This window comes from Schistocerca americana, chromosome 4, assembly GCF_021461395.2.
Source record: "Schistocerca americana isolate TAMUIC-IGC-003095 chromosome 4, iqSchAmer2.1, whole genome shotgun sequence".
In the NCBI taxonomy this organism is placed as follows: Eukaryota; Metazoa; Arthropoda; class Insecta; order Orthoptera; family Acrididae; genus Schistocerca; species Schistocerca americana.
The window spans coordinates 390,857,846-390,877,396 of NC_060122.1; the positions used below are offsets into that span (position 1 = coordinate 390,857,846).

The window sequence follows — 19,551 nt, forward strand, 5'->3', positions numbered from 1 at the left end:
TTGAGCCAAATTTCCATATAAACAACACTCATGACGATACATTACAGCATGTTCCGTCTTCTTGTCACAGAGTCAGCACCCAGCTTTTACGTTATGTAATAGTCATGCAACCTCCTGTGCACCATATCAAGACGAGCCTGTATAGTTTCGAAAACCTATTTATAGACTAAACAACTATTTCAAAAAAACTGACTGCTTGCAGTTTTCCGTATTTTTATCTATGTCTGTTTTGACAAAAACAACTTTACGGAATCTGTTAGGGAAATCTTTGGTGAAGGAGCTTCGACGGATGACAAGTTTTAAATTGCTCTAATAGTTTGGTGTCCTAGTCGAATATCGTGGTGAAAGGAAACGAATTTGGAATGTATCTAGAGGCATAAGGTTTACTTCCGTCAGAAACCTATAAGTGTTAATGTCTTACTCCAAGGGATCAATCACCATTAAAAACGTCAAGTGGCTCCAGTTAATGGCTTTCCGGAAAGGTTTGAGATTAAACTCTGAACTTTAAATTCCTTCATCAAAAACTGTAAGCCGCTACTTCTGCAATGAACACAACTATGGGTAGGCCTAAGCATAACATTTCAGCCAGATGTATCTAATAGTAATTGCGAATGACTAATATTTTGCTTCTCGTTTCTCACAAGACCCAACTTGAAGCACTATCTCGACTACAGGGCAGATAATTAAAAGAAGAAAGTGTGTTTGGGCAGTAAAAAAAGAATAACGTTGTAAGGGCAGAAGAAAGAAAAGAAGGAATGAAGACTAGGGTTTAATGTGCTGTTGATGACTAAGCCGTTGGAATACAAACTTTTTTTTTGGATTGGGAAGGAATTTAGTTGTGTTCTCTTGAAAGTAATCGCTCCAACAGTGGCCTTTCTGTTTGTCGGTTCAGTAGCAAAAACAATCACATGGCATGGCTAATCAAGAATCTATAAAATGTCTCTGGTACGTTGGTCGCTCTATGAGATGCCAACTGACAGTACGAGGACGGGCGTGGTAAGAAGAAAGTGCAATGTGCGCATGCGCAACACTATGTTTTGTTCATCATAAGAATACCTGCTGTAAATACAGGGTGTACATTAAGTCCGCAAATACTTTCAATTATTTATTGCACAAGAACTAAACATTGTACAGATGTCATACATATTGCATTTTGAAGAGAAACTGTGAAAGTTAGTTTTTTTTTTTTTTTTTTTTTTTTTTTTTTTTTTTTTTTTTAACAAACATTCGGTACACGAACCATGAGTGACCCGGAAGACGTCAATACGGTAATCGAATTCTTGCCATAGCCGTCCCAGCATGGCATCGTCGACTGTGGCAGTCGCTTCCCGTATTCTCTCCCGGAGCTCTGCTACATCACGTGGTAGAGGCGGTACATACACCAGATCTTTAATGTGTCCCCACAGGAAAAAGTCACACGGAGCGAGATCTGGTGATCGGGGAGGCCATTTCATGAAACAGCTCGCTCCGCACCTTAAAACTCGCCGTGTTTGCGATTAGCACCGACTATTGGGAAATTACCAAACTACGCTGTGGCGGTATACACGAAAAAAAAAAAAAACTTTCAAGGTTTCTCTTCAAAATGACGTATGTATGATATCTACCAATGTTTGGTTGTTGTGCAATAAATAATTGAAAGTGTTCCCCGACGTAATGTGCGCCCTGTTTGCTGCGTTTGCGGGGATCTCATTGGATTTCGTTTCACGTGGAGCGGAAGTCAAGCTATTTGGAGTGTAGTCAATGGCGTGCGTTACGCACACATCGACTGAGCGATGATAAAGGACAACAGTTCTACCGGCGCATTAACATTTTTGAACCAGTTCGACAATCAGCTGTGTGGATGTACTGCCGCACGTGTGTTGGCGGAAAGAAGAGACGTTTTTTTGGTGTTTGTGCACTGACTTGTGGGTTTGAAATTTACTTTTTTATTTTGAAAACGTAAGTAGATATGGTGTAGACAGTTAATTCACGTGTGTTTACGATAGATTTGAAACGAGGTCTGTTTTTGTGTTTGCAGCGATTGTCAACAATAATGCTTTGTTAACTTAACTAAAAGTTTTTTTCAATATTTTTTCGTAATGTAGGCACTTTAAACTAAACGTGGTATTTTTTACAGCTTGAAATAAAACATGCATTTAAGGGTTAACTTGAACAGCATTGGCTAGCTACGTACCTGGACCATCTAACATTCAGTGACGTAGTCAGTTCCAGTTACGACGTAAAAAGAGCCGATCAAAGAAACAATATAGCTTCCAATATAAGTTAATTTTTACAAAAAAATTAAATAATATCCGATAAAACTTCAGCAATAAGGCACGTTTCATAGGGGAACTGACGGAAAGCATAACACGCTCTCGTTCTTAGCTAACATAATATTGTAATTAGAAACAAGAGTGATGAAACTTCTTAATTCGTAAATTTTTTTCCTTCTGTAGGATATGTGTGACGCAAAAGCGTATTGCAGGGATTGAAGCCACTGAAGGTATTACTGAAAGTCAGTCGTCTGGTATTCTCCGAACTCCTTACACATCCGAATCGAAAAATAAATTCCGGTACTGAAACTGTCATCTTTTACACTGATAACGAGTCAATCAACAACAGAATCCATGAAGCCATTCAAGCGCCACATTTCCTCCCTTTATGACGTGCCGTTTTGCGAACCCCGCCAGCTTAAACGCCTAGTTATTTCTCGCGACAAATACCTGGCTCGAGATCAATTCTTTCGGGCTCATATTGCAATGGTACGGCGGCATCTGTAAAATTGCAGAATTTGTATGGTGTGCTCGATGTTGTGAAAATAGCTTTCCATGTTTGCACGACGTTTGTCTTTGTGGCTCGTGAGAGACCACATCGACTGATGACCACAGATGTTAAGTCCCATAGTGCTCAGAGCCATTTGAACCATTTTTTTAGAGACCACATCTGTGGTGTAAAACAAGGAACATAGTCCAAATAATCAACCCCAAAAACCAAACCAGTGTTTGATTTCTCTTTTTCCCTAAAAATTTGATTTCTTATGTTTCCTAACAATGTTTACTAACAATCTTTTATAAAATATCAATGAGTAATAATTTATATTTGCAATGAAAACTGGAGTTTTGCATGAAGTATTTGATTAGAAACAAAAAGGCATGTATTTTTCATTAATAATGGTAATTAGCTAAGAGCTGCTTAGCATATATTTGTCGAATTTTGCATTTGAAAGATGAAGGTATTACAAATTAAATGAAAAAAAAACACAGCAAGATTCGAGTCATCAATTTACACTTCGTAACTGTTTACCATTCTACGGCGCTAACGATTGAACTATGCGTCCCGTAACCAAATATCCTAAATTCAGTAAATATACTCAGAAAACTTCAAAGCTGATTTTTCTCTGTAAACTTGTGAAAAACATCAAGAGCAACCTGTGACTCGCCAGATTTAACAGTGTTCCAGGCACGTGTTCCTTTACCGAGCAGGAAGCAGCGTCAGCCATTTTCACACCACGTATTAACAGCGCGACAATCAGAGCACAACAGTACAGAGACTACGGCTGTACACGATTTTGGGAATAAAAACAACATAGCTGAAGTATCATTAAGAAAAAAGAAATGTTGATGGCCGTTCGGGCTTGCAGCCTGTCGCCGTATAATTCATCCCACAGTATTTCGACTGGACACCTGCCAGCCATCTTCAGGTGAACAAGCTTTCGATGGCTCACCTGAAGATGGCTGGTAGGTGCCCAGTAGAAATATCGTGCGATGAATTATACGGCGACAGGCTGCGAGCCTGACACTTGTTTGAACATTCAATTCGGCGGGAAAATTTTAGAATTCACGTGGATAGCTGTTATTACAGTAGAATATCTTAAGGTTTAATTTGTAGTAAGACAGTAATAAGATATGTAATACATAAGTGGGACCTACTTCCAAGAGCTTAGGGACACCACTGTATATGTGCTACGACTGCTGACCAGTCATCGCGTTTATGTTTGTAAACTGAACTACGCGCCCCGTAAACAAATATCCTAAAGTCAGTAAATATAGTTACTCAGAAAGCTTCAAAGCTGATTTTTCTCTGTAAACTTGCGACAAACATCAAGCGTAACCTGTTCGTCGCCACATTTAACAGTATAACACGCACGCGTTTCTATCATCTTACGATGAACAAAGTACAGTACCCAAGTCCCAGCGGCAAACATCAGCCATCTCCTTGTTAGCGTAGTAAGTGGGCCAATGTTGGCAGATCATGCTGCAGCGCTGGCGACAATTGACATATCTAGAAGCCTCTGCGGCTTCAATTGGTGTGCGTGTAGTAGGGCGAATTTCGATTTCTAGACGGGCCTCCGTAATTTGGGTCTTCGCTGTGTTCTGAAAGGACATTGGGACTGTTGCTCACGTAGTTCTTCTCCACCTTGCGCATACGAATAAGCATTCGCTCTTTTGTTACACCGCTGTTAGCAGGAGAAAGAGAGGGGGAACGCCGGCGCTACCGCTATAGCGGCTGGTCCGCTGGGAGCGCGCGCTGACGTAACTGAACCGGTGCATGCGTACCGGCACTGGTTCTCCTTGTCCGACGAGCTTGGCCTTCGCGGACCGCGCCCAGACCCGTGCAACACGCTCCCTTTGGCGGCCAACGGCTCCACGCAAGCGGTACACTATTGTCCGAGAAAAACTAGCTTCCTGCACAATACTCCCCTACTATTTCACTACTAAAATATACGAGTATACTGGGGCGAAAAAGGTCATGGAAGCATGCAAGGGCACTGCTTTGGCGGAGCTGTCATTTGTACTCAGATGATCCATGCGTAAAGGTTTCCGACGCGATCGTAGCCACACGACGGGGACTGTAAACGCGGAATGGTAGTTGGAGCATGGGACATTCCATTTCGGGAAACGTTAGGGAATTCATTATTCCGGGAGTCACAGTGTCAAGAGTGTGCTGAGAATGCCAAATTTCAGACGTTATCTCTCATCTCGGACAACGCAGTGGCCGACGCCCTTCTCTTAACGACCGGCAGCAGCGGAGTTTGCGTGGATTTGATGTTGTTGTTGTGGTTTTCAGTCCAGAGACTGGTTGGATGCAGCTCTCCATGCTACTCTATCCTGTGCAAGCTTCTTCATCTCCCAGTACCTACTGCAGCCTACATCCTTCAGAATTTGCTTAGTCTATTCATCTCTTGGTCTCCTTCTACGATTTTTACCCTCCACGCTGCCCTCCAATACTAAACTGGTGATCCCTCGATGTCTCAGAACATGTCCTACCAACCGATCCATTCTTCTAGTCAAGTTGTGCCACAAGCTACTCTTCTCCCCAATTCTATTCAATACCTCCTGATTAGTTGTGTGATCTACCCATCTAATTTTCAGCATTCTTCTGTAGCACCACATTTCGAAAGCTTCTATTCTCTTCTTGTCTAAGCTATTTATCGTCCACGTTTCACTTCCATACATGGCTACACTCCATACAAATACTTTCAGAAACGACTTCCTGACATTTACATCTATTCTCGATGTTAACAAATTTTTCTTCTTCAGAAACGCTTTCCTTACCATTGCCGGTCTACATTTTATATCCTCTCTACTTCGACCATCATCAGTTATTTTGCTCTCGATATACCAAAACTCCTCTACTACTTTAAGTGTCTCATTTCCTAATCTAATTCCCTCAGCATCACCCGACTTAATTCGACTACATTTCATTATCCTCGTTTAGCTTTTGTTGATGTTCATCTTATACCCTTCTTTCAAGACACTGTCCATTCCGTTCAACTGCTCTTCCAAGTCCTTTGCTGTCTCTGACAGAATGACAATGTCATCGGCGAACCTCAAAGTTTTTATTTCTTCTTCATGGATTTTAATACCTACTCCGAGGGGGACTGCTACGGTCGCAGGTTCGAATCCTGCCTCGGGCATGGATGTGTGTGATGTTCTTAGGTTAGTTAGGTTTAAGTAGTTCAAAGTTCTAGGGGACTGATGACCACAGATGTTAAGTCCCATAGTGCTCAGAGCCATTTGAACCATTTGAACCTACTCCGAACTTTTCTTTTGTTTCCTTTATTGCTTGCTCAATATACAGATTAAATAACATCGGGGAGAGGCTACAACCCTGTCTCACTCCCTTCCCAACCACTGCTTCCCTATCATACCCCTCGACTCTTATAACTGCCATCCGCTTTCTGTACAAATTGTAAATAGCCTTTCGCTCTCTGTATTTTACCCCTGCCATATTCAGAATTTGAAAGAGAGTATTCCAATCAACATTGTCAAAAGCTTTCTCTAAGTCTACAAATGCTAGAAACGTAGGTTTGCCTTTCCTTAATCTTTCTTCTAAGATAAGTCGTAGGGTCAGCATTACCTCCCGTGTTCCAATATTTCTACGGAATCCAAACTGATCTTCCCCGAGGTCGGCATCTACCAGTTTTTCCATTCGTCTGTAAAGAATTCGTGTTAGTATTTTGCAGATGTGACTTATTAAACTGATAGTTCGGTAATTTTCACAACTGTCAACATCTGCTTTCTTTGGGATTCGGATGATTATATTCTTCTTGAAGTCTGAGGGTATTTCGCCTGTCTCATACAGCTTGCTCACCAGATGGTAGAGTTTTGTCAGGACTGGCTCTCCCAAGGCTGTGAGTAGTTCTAATGGAATGTTGTCTACTCCGGGGGCTTGTTTCGACTAGGGTCTTTCAGTGCTGTGTCAAACATCGCCCTTGTATAGACCCTCTATATACTCCTTCCAACTTTCTGCTTTCCCTTCCTTGCTTAGAACTGGGTTTCCATCAAAGCTCTTGATATTGGATTTGATAGTTCCAGCAAACAAGCAAAACTGCCTGAAATAACCTTCGAAATCAACGTGGAACGTACGACGAACCTATCCATTAGGAGAGTGCTGCGAAATTTGGCGTTCATGGGCTATATGCCAGCGGACGAACGCCGCGGGTGCCTTTGCTATCACCACGACATCGCTTGTAGCGCCTCTCCCGAGCTTGCGACTATATCGGTGGGACTCTAGACGACTGGAAAAAGTTTGTCTGGTCAGATGAGTCCCTATTGCAGTTGGTGAGAACTAATGGGGGGGTTCGAGTGTGGTGATGACTACACGAAGCCATGGATCCAAGTTGTCAATGAAGCGCTGTGCAAGCCGGTGGTGGCTCTATAATGGTGCGGGGTGTTTTAACATGTATCGTTGACTGAATATGGTTATGTTCGGCTACTTGTAGACCGTTTGTATTCCGAAACAACGATGGAATTTTTATGGATAACAATGCGCCATGTGACCAGGCCACAATCGTCCATGACTGATCTGAAGAACACCTTGGACAATTCGAGCGAATGATTTGGCGACCCTGATCAGCCGACATGAATCCTATCGAACATTTAGGGTATATAATCGAGATATCAATTCGTGTACAATATCCTGCACCGACAACAGTTTCGCAATTATCGACAGCTATAGAGACAGCATGGCTCAATATTTTTGCAGGGGACTTCGAAAGATTTGTCGAGCCCCTGCTATGGCTGCACTACGCCAACCAAAAGCAGGTCCGGCACGACATTAAAAGTAAGATCATGACTTTCGTCATCTAAATGTATGTCCCCGAATATACTGATTACCGTTACAGTGACATTTTTGACCTTGCGGATGATCGTTATCATCATGTCACCATATCTTTACTTTCATGGACTTGGCTCGACGCCTGTTCCGTCTTCGTACTCAAGTCATCCCTTCTTGGGGCTCTCGAGAGTTATTTTCCCACGTGATACGTGTTTCATGGCTTGTTGTGTTAACCACCGCTCTGGCACCGTTTCCACATTACCTCTTCGTTTACCTGTTCATTATCTGATCAAATGTATCTGGTCACCTGTTACTGGTCATTAATGTCGGTGCGTCCGCCTTTCGCCTTTCTGAATGCTCCAGCTCTGCTGCGGACACTTTCATTGGGTGCCTGAACAGCTGTGGAGAATAGCAGACCATTATTCCTCAGCAGCCGAAATCCATGGTAGTGGTGATGGCTGCTGCGGTCTGGAGTGAAGTCGGCGGTCTAACTCATGCCGAAGGTTGAAATTAATTGTGAAAACCTTCAGCTCTCTTTTATTTTGCACAATGCTACTAGTTTCGGTCATACGCCATTTTATTGTTGTTATGCCATGATGTAAACAATTACAAACTGCTGTTGCAGGCCAACCATAGTCAATAAAATTGTCAGCGATATACCGACTGTAGTTGACCTGCTACAGCAACTTGTAATCGTTTACATCATGGTGTGACATTCCTGCCATTTATTCCTGCTAAGCTTGAAAATGGTCCATGACCGAAACTAGTAGCACCAAGCAAAATAAAAGACAGCTGAAGGTTTTCACCATGAATTTCAACGATCATTTAGCAGCTGATTTTCCCCACCAGTGTCTATACACCATCTCAAAGATGTTCCATTTGGGTTCAGGTTGGGACTCTGGAAGACCAGTTCATTTCAGGAATGTTATTCTCCAGAGACAATAGCCTCACAGATGCTGCTTTGTGACAGAGTGCGTATGTCGTGCTGATAGAAACAACCACTTTTCCTCTACTATAAGCAGTATACACTGCCGTAAGATGCGTCCACGTCTTCCTGCATTTAGTGTTCCCTTAATCACAATAAGCGGAGTACACCCTGAGCACAAAAGCACCCCTTATTCCCTAACACCACTTCCCCCTGTACTTCACTGCTGGCATTATAAAAGATGGCAGCTAATGTTCTCCAGGCACTCACCAAATTGCCACAGGATACAGATTGATTCATCCGTCAAAATCTATCGTTTCCAGTCATCCACTATCCGTCTGCTCGACCACTGGACCCAATTTTTTTTAAATGGTTATGCCCAGCCATAGTTCTAATTGGACTGATGATAGCACTTTGCAACTAACGATGATTTCTTCACCTGACTTCATGCGATTTTTACCAAACAACCCTCCTCAATGCTCGATGGTACCTGTCGTCAGTATATGAGGTCTGCAAGGTTTTTGTTTACCTGTGGTCGTACCTTCGCATTTCCACGTCACGATGACGTCTCCAACAGTCGACTTGGCAGCTTTAGAAGGCTCGATATGCCCCTTATGAATTTATTACTTAGATGACATTCAGCAACTAGTCCACGTTCGAAGTCACTGAGCTGTCCTGACCCACCCATTGCTGTTCCTGTTTCTCTATTGACGACACAATACTCCACGCCTCCTTTTATGCTGGTGGATCCGCTATCGCCACATCTAGTGGTCCTAGACATCTTATTTAAGATGCTTCAATAAATTCCTCTGTTGTTTGATTGTGGTCATGTCTGACTGTCGTGTAGGGTTATAGTAACCGCCACAGTTCTGTAAAATTTAATTTTAGTTTCTTTCATCATCTTATGTTCTCAAGTTCTGTTTACGGTGCCATACATAAATTGGAGATTTTCGAGGCTTTTCTTTTACATTGTTTTGGTCTTACAGATAACCTATTTGATTTCCAAGATAGTTTTAATTACTTTATTATCTAGTCACAAATGACAATTTTCGATCTTATATAACTGACTTCTCTAGAAGGCATCACTTTTGCCTAATTTGTAGAGATTGTCAAAGTATATTCTTCGCACATTTAGCTCAGCTTATTGAAAGCAGTTTGCAGTTTACGTTAGCCATCGTATGCAGTTAACTGATCATCAGCGAATTTGTAATTAGTTACTCGTGTAACGTATGACATTTTTAAAACAGGTCGAACCAAAAATTTGCACTTTCTCAAAACGGCGTTTCATGGGTATTAAAAAGCGGAGGTGACCCTGTGTGAATTCCTCATTTACTTGGATTTTATCAGATATTTTTGAGCCAGTTTTATCTTTATTGTTGTATTTTTATATACAGGTAAGTCTTTCAGTACGAGAATGATATACCTGGCGAATCCTCGTACTTGCATTATGCCTCCGAGGACTCAATTTATTCGATAAAACGCGTTCATATAATCTATGCATGCTATGTGGATTTGGTTGTTACACTCTCTTCTTTTAATCATCATGTGTTTTATAATGAATGGTTCAAATGGCTCTGAGCACTATGGGACTCAAATGCTGTGGTCATAAGTCCCCTAGAACTTAGAACTACTTAAACCTAACTAACCTAAGGACAGCACACAACACCCAGCCATCACGAGGCAGAGAAAATCCCTGACCCCGCCGGGAATCGAACCCGGGAACCCGGGCGTGGGAAGCGAGAACGCTACCGCACGACCACGAGATGCGGGCTTTTATAATGAACACATTTTCTAAAATGGTTCTGCTTCTTTGAAAAATGTGCTTCTTTTATTATTTGTATTCTCTTATAGATCAATCTGTATTCTGTATCTACTTCACTTGTATCTCTTAAACTTGCACATTCATTTCTATTTCGTATTTTGAAGAGAGATGTAAGAATGGCATTCCTCATTCATCTGGGGTTTTCTTCTGTAATCGGCACATGATATATAGAAATACAGCACCCTAAACTTCAGGAACATGTCACCACCGAGCGAGGTGGCGCAGTGGTTAGACACTGGACTCGCATTCGGGAGGACGACGGTTCAATCCCGCGTCCGGCCATCCTGATTTAGGTTTTCCGTGATTTCCCTAAAATCGCTCCAGGTAAATGCCGGGATGGTTCCTTTCAAAGGGCACGGCCGACTTCCTTCCCCATCCTTCCCTAATCCGATGAGACCAATGACCTCGCTGTCTGGTCTCCTTCCCCACAACAACCAACCAACCAACATGTCACCATATTTTATAAGCTCTGCACTAATTCCGCCTTCCCCTGTTTACTAACTAATAACTCTAAGTCAAACAAATTACATGGGTGACAGCTGGAATGTTGCACAGAATGCTTCTGTCTGATCGGCGAAAGGAACAGTTCAGGATAGTTCGTGGCTCAGCCCTTACAGAGGTCATCTGGGTAACAGCTTTGCACAAGACGAAAAGATGCGGGACCTCAGTGTCTTGGTTACGGATGTTCAGATCCACATGCAATAAACTATTCTTTTTAATGAGCAAACACGTTTAGCCCCCGTCGTTCCATCAGCATTTATTCACTTGTGCAAAATGCGAGTGTGAATCGTCAAAAACAGGTTCCGTCTTTCTGCATGTATTTCAGCAACACAGGAGCATACAGATGAGGAAAGGTACTACGAATATAAGTAATTACAAAATTACCTTTATACATGGTGTTTTTTGTTTTCATCGTGTACAACCTCTAGGGATTGATGGATGACAGGGTACGGAACAACAAACGTCTAATGAACTTTGTCCGGAAGTGCATGGGTTCCTTGCTAGAGACCATTTATTCAGTCATACATCCGAACAGTGTCACAGGCAGCATGAATTCGCTGTTCCAGTGTCTCCACATCTGGAATGGACTCTGCATACACGATACTTTCAAGATGGCCCAATAACCAGGAGTCACATGGGTTGAGATTCGGCGAATGAGCAGGCCATGCAATTGGACCCTCTCGTCCAATCCATCGTCCAGAGGAGACACGATTTAGATGGCTCCGGACTTAAGCGGCGAAGTGGACTGGAGCACCATCATGTAACAGCCACATGATCCTTCGAATCATCAGTGGCACTTCTTCCAGTAAGGGAGGCAAAGTCATCTGCAAGAAACACCGATGGTTCGGGCCTCTTAGGCGACGTGGGAGAAAGACTGGTCCCAAAATATGGTCGCCTATTATCCCGGCCCACACATTCCCACTGCACCGAAGCTGATGATTCGCTGTCACCATACCTTGGCGGTTCGGCATGCTATCCCACAGACGACTGTTATAAAAACTGAAAATACCACTCAGCGTAAAGGTGGCCTCGTTTGTGAGTAAAATGGATGACACAAACCCTAGAATCGTGGTTGTGAAGAAACCAGTGACAAAACTGCTCCCGGTGTGAAAGTCTGTCGCTAGTAATCACTGCACACTCTGTAAGTGATAAGAGTACTAACAATCGCCGTGGAGAATGTTCCACACTGTCTGACTTACTTTGTACTGGCGGGCCAACTGCGTGGTACTGACACGGCGGTCGCCTTCCACGGTGTTTAATCACGTTTTCCTGTAAGTCTGATATCCGAACATGATTTACTGCTTCTTGAAACAACAGCGAAACACTGTTGCAAAGACTGAATGCTGCGTTTGTTGTCGACAGGGATAGATCTCCTGATACTACCTTGCTGCCAGCTGCCCGTTGCCATTTGCCTTTCCGTAACTAGACACATGGTCGGCAAGCTCTCGATTTGAATACGGAACCATTGTGTATACGCTGAAGCACATCCAGTACAAGGTGGCCGGCCGCTGTGGCCGAGCGGTTCTAGGCACTTCAGTCTGGAACCGCGCGACCGCTACGGTCGCAGGTTCGAATCCTGCCTCGTACATGGATGTGTGTGATGTTCTTATGTTAGTTAGGTTTAAGTAGTTCTAAGTTCTAGGGGACTGATGACCTCAGATGTTAAGTCCCATAGTGCTCAGAGCCATTTGAACCATTTGAGTACAACGTGAGTCAGCAAGAGAAGCGAACCAGACACAACATTACCGATTACAGCGAGAGCGCGCTAGAGCATGACGTATGGGAACGGTACAACTTCGTACACGGTGGAAAAAACCACTCTGTAGATAAAGTGTTTCCGCTCAGTCTGATTGCTCTTCGTCAATAATGACGAAAGAGCATATCTGCGGGATCATCGATGTTAGTGAACATAGGCGTCCTCGAAGGGGAGATTAGAAGGGGCGCTTGCCCCTCCTGGAATCTCGGGCACCGAATTTTTACACAGGCAGTTCATGGGAAAGTATGTCTATTCATTGGCGCGGGGGTGATTTCACCGTTGTCCTGCACTCCAGGTGACTGTCAAGATATACAGAGCATTTCCAAAATAGTCCTCAAACTGTTCTGTTCCTTCCTCACATTGTCTTTGCTGGGCTCCAGAAAGACGCCATTCCGAAATGCTGGGGCGCGAATTCCGGCGACTATTCCCAGCATATAATTAACATGCCTGCATATACATGCCCAAATTTGTCTCCTACCGCACATCTTAATCACAACAGTAGTTTACCGTTTGTCTGTGGTCGAGGAAGACCCGTCACGACTTGCTGATACCACATTCAGTTGTACAATCACAGAGCGCTTGTAGTAGTCTCTAAACATCACAGTATTGCCACTTGTTGGTGTGTTCATCTGTAACTCATCTATGGAACGAAATGCAACAACTGGAAAGAGAAAAATATTATTTTTTGTGCTAGAAGGGGGAGGGGGACTGAGAAACGTCAAGGTCGAAAAGATCTTCACTTCAAGAAATGGAACCTTCTCAACTTCCATAGGAATAGAACCCAATACAACAAGTAGACATAAAGCTATGAAATCAGTAGTCCGGTTGTTAATAGCACAATACTGTATCAAGTTGTGCGACGAAAGTCGTCGTGGTTCAGTCCTAGGGTGTTAAGAGTAGATTGTACTGGGGAAATTGTGACTGTTTGGGAAGGTTTCCAAAATTCACCTCGTCGAGTGCTGGCCCAGATTACATTTTACACAAACAACCGAAAAACGTAGCTTCCAAAACACGTTTTATTATTAATTATGCGAGTCAACTTCAAAAATGGAAGGCACGAAAATAATACAATAAATTCATTAACGTGATCAGATACAAAGTTTTTTAAGCAAACTAAAGTTCCTTAATTGAAAAAGCGTGTTTAATGTTTGTTTCCTCTTTCTTCACATTCGGACGTGTTAATCGGGGGAGTGTTACTGGTTGTTTTTGTAATAATCAACAAGTGTTACTGGTTGTTTTTGTAATAATCAACAAGAATTCCACAAGTTTTCTGATACCGGTAGCGCCTATAACAAATGGCAAGTCTGGAATCTTGTCCCCTCCTGCATAAAAGTTTGTGGACGCCCATAGAAGTGAATAGATCGGGCGCCGTGCGAACGAACATGTTCTCGGGTCAGTCGTGGAGTCCAGTCACGGCGCCACACGACAAAAGCTGGCGGGACAGGAAACGCTTACGAGCGAGCCCTAGTCGATTGCAGTGCCGCACACGTGCCGGCTGGCGACCGCCGAATGATGGCCCAGGTGAGCCAGTGGCCACGGCACCTGGCCACCCTCCAACATCTTGCTCTCCCATCCGTGGTCAGTTATTTGCCGAAGATCTTATAAACCTGCCTGCATCGATTAGTAAATGTAAGTCACACAAGTAAGAAAGTCGCCGAAATGTAACGCCCTATAAATGACAGAATATAATATCATTGGCAAACTGGAAGTATTCAGATATCTTGGTAGCGATGCCTTAGTCTTTCAAATAACCTGCTCGTAATTTCACAATTTTCCGTTTCAGATAATTTTTAAGAAATGTCTCTAGATCACTTGGTGTGGACGTATTAATTATTTTTATCTGCGCTGACTAAGGGTAGTTTTTACGATCCATATGGCGGTCAAGGAAAACTATTACAAGTGTATGACTTGAAGTCCTGTGGCGAAGAAGTAAGCGTTCCCTTGTTCGCTATTCAATCGGTATTCTTTTCCCCTTTCATCTTGGTTCTAATCTTTGTATCGCCTGTTTCATCAATGGCTGCTGATACAATTTTCCTGAGCTTCCTTTCCTATCCTTCACGTCAGTGTAACGAGTTTTGATTTCCTGTTCCGATTGTTACACTGGCTCATGGAGACTTAAAGACCATATGGTGTCATTCTCATGCCATAAATATTTTGTATGTTTGATTTATTTTGTTTTAGCAGTACCAAATGTTTGAATCCACTTACAAAATAAATTCTTATGGTCTTTCAAAAGACATAAATAGATTCATAAATCTTTTCCAACTAGATATTACGCTGGCTTGTAGACAGGCGCTTTAATGGTAAAATTATAATATTTGTTTTTTTACAAATGGGAGTAAGCAGCCTAAACTGCTGATGTAACCGACAACCCCAATAATTCCCTCAGTCACCACGTCAATCCGTACAAAGTATTGCAAAGTAGCTTTATGTCCACACCGTTTCTGGTTTTTTTAACTATAAAACCACATTTTACAGACCGTCATATATGAAGTCATTCTTCATCTAAATAATGGCCCATTAAAATTTCGCACCGGTACTTATCAGATATAATTAGATAAGGGTGTAAGCTTGTACATATATTTTATACTGTATATTTTTGTAGAATACTGTTTTGTTTTCTGCACATTTTGGGGCACTGATGAATTATTTATAATATACACTTTATAAGTAGGAAGTACAATGACCAAAGTACAAGATGATTTTCATTTCAGAGGCTCGTGAAAAAAAAGCATGCTTTGTATCAGTGCTTGCTATTTCAAAAAGTGCATTTTATCATATTCGCGTGCTGTACAGAACAAGCTATAAAGCATATATGAAGTAGAACCAAGACCTTTCCAATTTTCGTCTCCAAAATAACAGGTATGTGTGAAGCTTTCTCCCAGAAGAACACATTACATTCTGTGCGGATAGAATGAATAGAATTTTTTGGCACAAACGTCGACTTCAGCCTAAAAATACGAAATGTTCTCTCAGACACTCTCTTGCGCAAACACTAACCTTGCATTCGGCCGTGACGTACGAAACAACTGCTGTTACCGAACCGCCGACATTACACTGCAAGCAGCTGTTCGCAAGCTCACTAGTCACTTCGCCGCCAGGTGCGCTACTATCTAAGCTCAGTCGCTTCTGCCACCTACTGACGGTTAGGGAAACTACATCCTTGTACCAACGTCGATTCTTGCCACGGCACATACATCGTACGAACGTCGATATCTAAGATTAATTCGACCCATATTAAAGGGATATATAATATGAAATCAACTAATGAAAATGTCTATTCTAAATTAAAATTTGAATAAACGTAAAAGAAGCAAATGTAATATGAAGAGGTATGCTGCAGGTAAAATTTTTATCCATACTTGGAATGAAAATAATCTCTAGTTGGAGAAAGATGGCGGTCGATCTTCAGCTGGTTCTGCGCTCCTACGTCACGCAGTTCGCAACAGCCAGTGCTCTTTCAGTAATCAGTAGTAGAGATGGGCAAACTGAAACACGTAACTGTTTCGAAACAAATGAAACAGTACAAAGTAATGTTTCGATACGCTGTTTCGAAACAGTGAAACAGTTTGTGTTTTGTAATCTAAGAAACCTACACATTTTATCATCTTGAATGTCTGCTGTATAAGTATGTCCATATAAACACAAATGAGGTGCGATTGCGCTAATCATATCGCACTTAGCCGTTTTGGCAGTTTCGTATTTCCTGCAGCAAATGCGCTGCTTTCGTGTCGTGTGACTTTCATACTTTTCATTTGGTTGAGGACAGCCATAGCAGAAGACAGAAGGACCACCACGAACAGAACTGGAGGCGGGAGCAAACTGCAGAAACAACGGATATGCTACTGGGATTCCCACATTCCGTTAGTATGGGTAATATACGCATCCTGCTAATTTCCATGCACACAAACGGAATCATTGTGGATAATAGGCACAGTGACTATAGACTCACAAATAATGCCAAACAATTCGAATAAATAACAAAATATAACAGAAAAAAATTTTGTCTTTCAAGGTGTTTCGAACCTTTACTATAAATTCACCATGCTTCCCAGCCCTTCCCGCTCACCATTAGACTATCAGTGATATGTCAAACAGATTGCTTGCAATTATACCTACATCAAATTTGTGTATATGTCTAGTAACTGTCACTGGCTCAAATGGCTCTGAGCACTATGCGACTTAAATTCGGAGGTCATCAGTCGCCTAGAACTTAGAACTACTTAAACTTAACTAACCTAAGGACATCACACACATCCATGCCCGAGGCAGGATTCGAACCTGCGACCGTAGCGGTCGCTCGGCTCCAGACTGTAGCGCCTAGAACCGCACAGCCACTCCGGCCTGCAATAACTTGTCACTCTACGCCTTTTTTGTTCACAATATTGTAGGCTTACTTGCGTTTCTTAATATTATTACTGTACATGAACAGAGAAGCGTATGTAATCAAAAAGTGTAATTTAACTGAATGATTTTCACATATTTATTATTTTGAATGTAAATAGTATGCTTTATTTTATTGTTTGGTTAGTGTTTATAAAGCAGATGTTACGCCATTTCTCCGACCGCGGTGGTCTAGCGGTTCTAGGCGCGCAGTCCGGAACCGCGCGACTGCTGCGGTCGCAGGTTCGAATCCTGCCTCGGGCATGGATGTGTGTGATGTCGTTAGGTTAGTTAGGTTTAAGTAGTCCTAAGTTCTAGGGGACTGATGACCACAGTAGTTAAGTCCCATAGTGCTCAGAGCCATTTGAACCATTTGTTACGCCATTTCGGAATAGGACAGTCAGCTAGAAACGAAGCTTTGTTTTCGGATATCTTTAGCTTGATGCTATTACTTGTCAAAAAGATTTCGACACTCTTTAAAGTGTTTCACGAAGTGGTATGTTGTGTTTCAGTACCTGTGCCGAGCCCGAATCTCGTCCGACACAGAGCGGAATGAAACATCACTGTTTCGATACAATTAGTCCGTTCCAGGCACAGGTGGCCTGAAAGAGCCTGATTTTGAAACAACAATACAGTTTCTGTGTCTGGCTCGAGATCGAATCTGGTCCGGATATCCGAGACAGGGGCGGAATGAAACACCACTGTTTCGAAACAGTGAACCAGAGCCGTTCCGAAACACTGAAACAGTTCCACGTATCGATACACTGTATCGAAACATAGAAACAGTGGCCAAGTCTAATCAGTAGTGGTCTGAGCGTTCTGTTGCGAATGTCGTATACAGTGATCATAGCGAATTATTTGGTGATTTTTTACTCCATTTGTTGCGAATTGTCATCACAAATATTCATGATAAGGTATAAATTTAACTTAAGCTAGCGAGAGACATAATATGCAGGAAACGCATTTTCTTCAAGCACAAACAAAGCACGTGTAAGCGCTTACCGCAACTGTCGCTTGAAAGCGGCAAGAAAACAATTCCCGTCCGTTCCTCGACCAGCGCGAACGGCCATCGTTCGTGAATCGGACTATAGTGCACTGATGAGTTACGAAAACTAAACAACAAACCCATCTTTTTCCACGTAGTTTTGACTTGTGTTATCTTCATCTGGCTGTACAATAATTCGTTCGGCTTGTGTTACCATATGTTGTGCAGTTAATAATTACGATGTCTATTTACACCATACACGTTTTGCTTTCGGTCTCAAATCATCATCAGAGGCGACTTTCTACAAACGCCTGAATTTGCTGTCCTGCTACACGAAAGTCGTGCTTCCAAATGGAGCGTGATGGTGGATTTAGATCTGTTATGTTCTGTGCATAATAGGTAGAGATGCATTGCAAAGTACATTTAGGCAAGATACGATGTTGTGATGCCGACTAACTATTTATTTTAAGTTTGTACCCAAGTAACTATGAGATGCCTTCATTCAAAACCTATAGGATAATTAACGAGACACAACGAGAAGAAGGAGAGCAAATAATGAACAACAGAAAATCCGTTAAGCTTAGCAATTATAAGTTCGATAAAGAGACAGAAAAAGAGAAAAAAGAGAGAACTGTGTTTTACAACTTAACTTTACGGAAGATAAACACAAAAAAACCACACCCTGAAACGTACAGCAAGACACAAACACAACGATACGTTAATTATCACAATACGATACTACAGAAAATGTAAGAAGTAGTTCAGCTTCCATCCAAGCCCATTTTATTTAGATAATAGTACAACTTTAGCAGTCTGCTTGGAACGAGACAACGCCAATAAAGTTTTGATCGTGTGCCGAACATGATCAATGCTCAGGGATTCCACAGTCTGCTTTACCTGTACTGTGCTGACAATGTACCCTTCAAAGCATTGCACAACTGTATCTACCACTTCGCTCTCATTTGGGTGAATGGTCAAACATACTCATCCACGATGAACATTCATCTCGAAACACTCGAATGAACTCTAGGTGTCACTCTGTGCTGCCGAAACTATACAATCTGCACCTCTATATCGCTTCCTTTAAATAATACTGAATATATGCTAAATTAACATGGTTCTTATCAGTTGTGTACATATACCGAAAGTCATCGACCTGTAAAAACAAAAGTACCTGACAAAAGTTATTGATGTATTTTATTTTCACTGATTACGAACATGAGTCCAGATTCAGTCATTGTCTCAAAGAATTTGATCGTGTCTGAAATGGTATGAGGCGCGCAACACAATCTCCTTTGACGGGAGACAACGCAGTATTTTGTCATTTGGGATTGCATGCGAGATTTCATAGCATGTGATCTTCTTGTTCGTTAAAATTTGAAACATGAAGGGGTGAGAACGAGATACCCCCTACAGCCGCCTTTAAACTTCTTTTCTATTTCGAAGCTAACTTTCTTTTGTCCTTGTGTGATGCGATGCAGTCTTTGTTCTGTGACTGAGAATGTTATTCAAAAAGTGCGTTCCAGGGAGTAAACAGATGGGGCAGTAATTCGCTCAGGTGATTCCATGACTGATTTTTGGAAATCAGGCTTTAGTTATTGCATCTCCTTCTTACACGGGAACGCACAAAAATTTGTTCA

At 42.2% G+C, this 19,551-nt stretch overlaps 1 protein-coding gene across 4 annotated transcripts in view; it reads right to left on the reverse strand.

The window, feature by feature from the left end:
• The window catches only part of LOC124613109 (nocturnin), a 374,316-nt gene that overhangs the window by 113,477 nt on the left and 241,288 nt on the right, over positions 1-19,551 (reverse strand). Inside the window, exon 1 of one of the 4 annotated variants that reach the window (XM_047141718.1) lies at positions 15,544-15,590. The exons of the other annotated variants lie outside the window; for them this stretch is intronic. The gene's annotated coding sequence lies outside the window, so the exon portion shown is untranslated. Of the gene's footprint in view, positions 1-15,543; positions 15,591-19,551 lie in introns of those variants that run through there. 4 annotated transcript variants of the gene reach the window in all.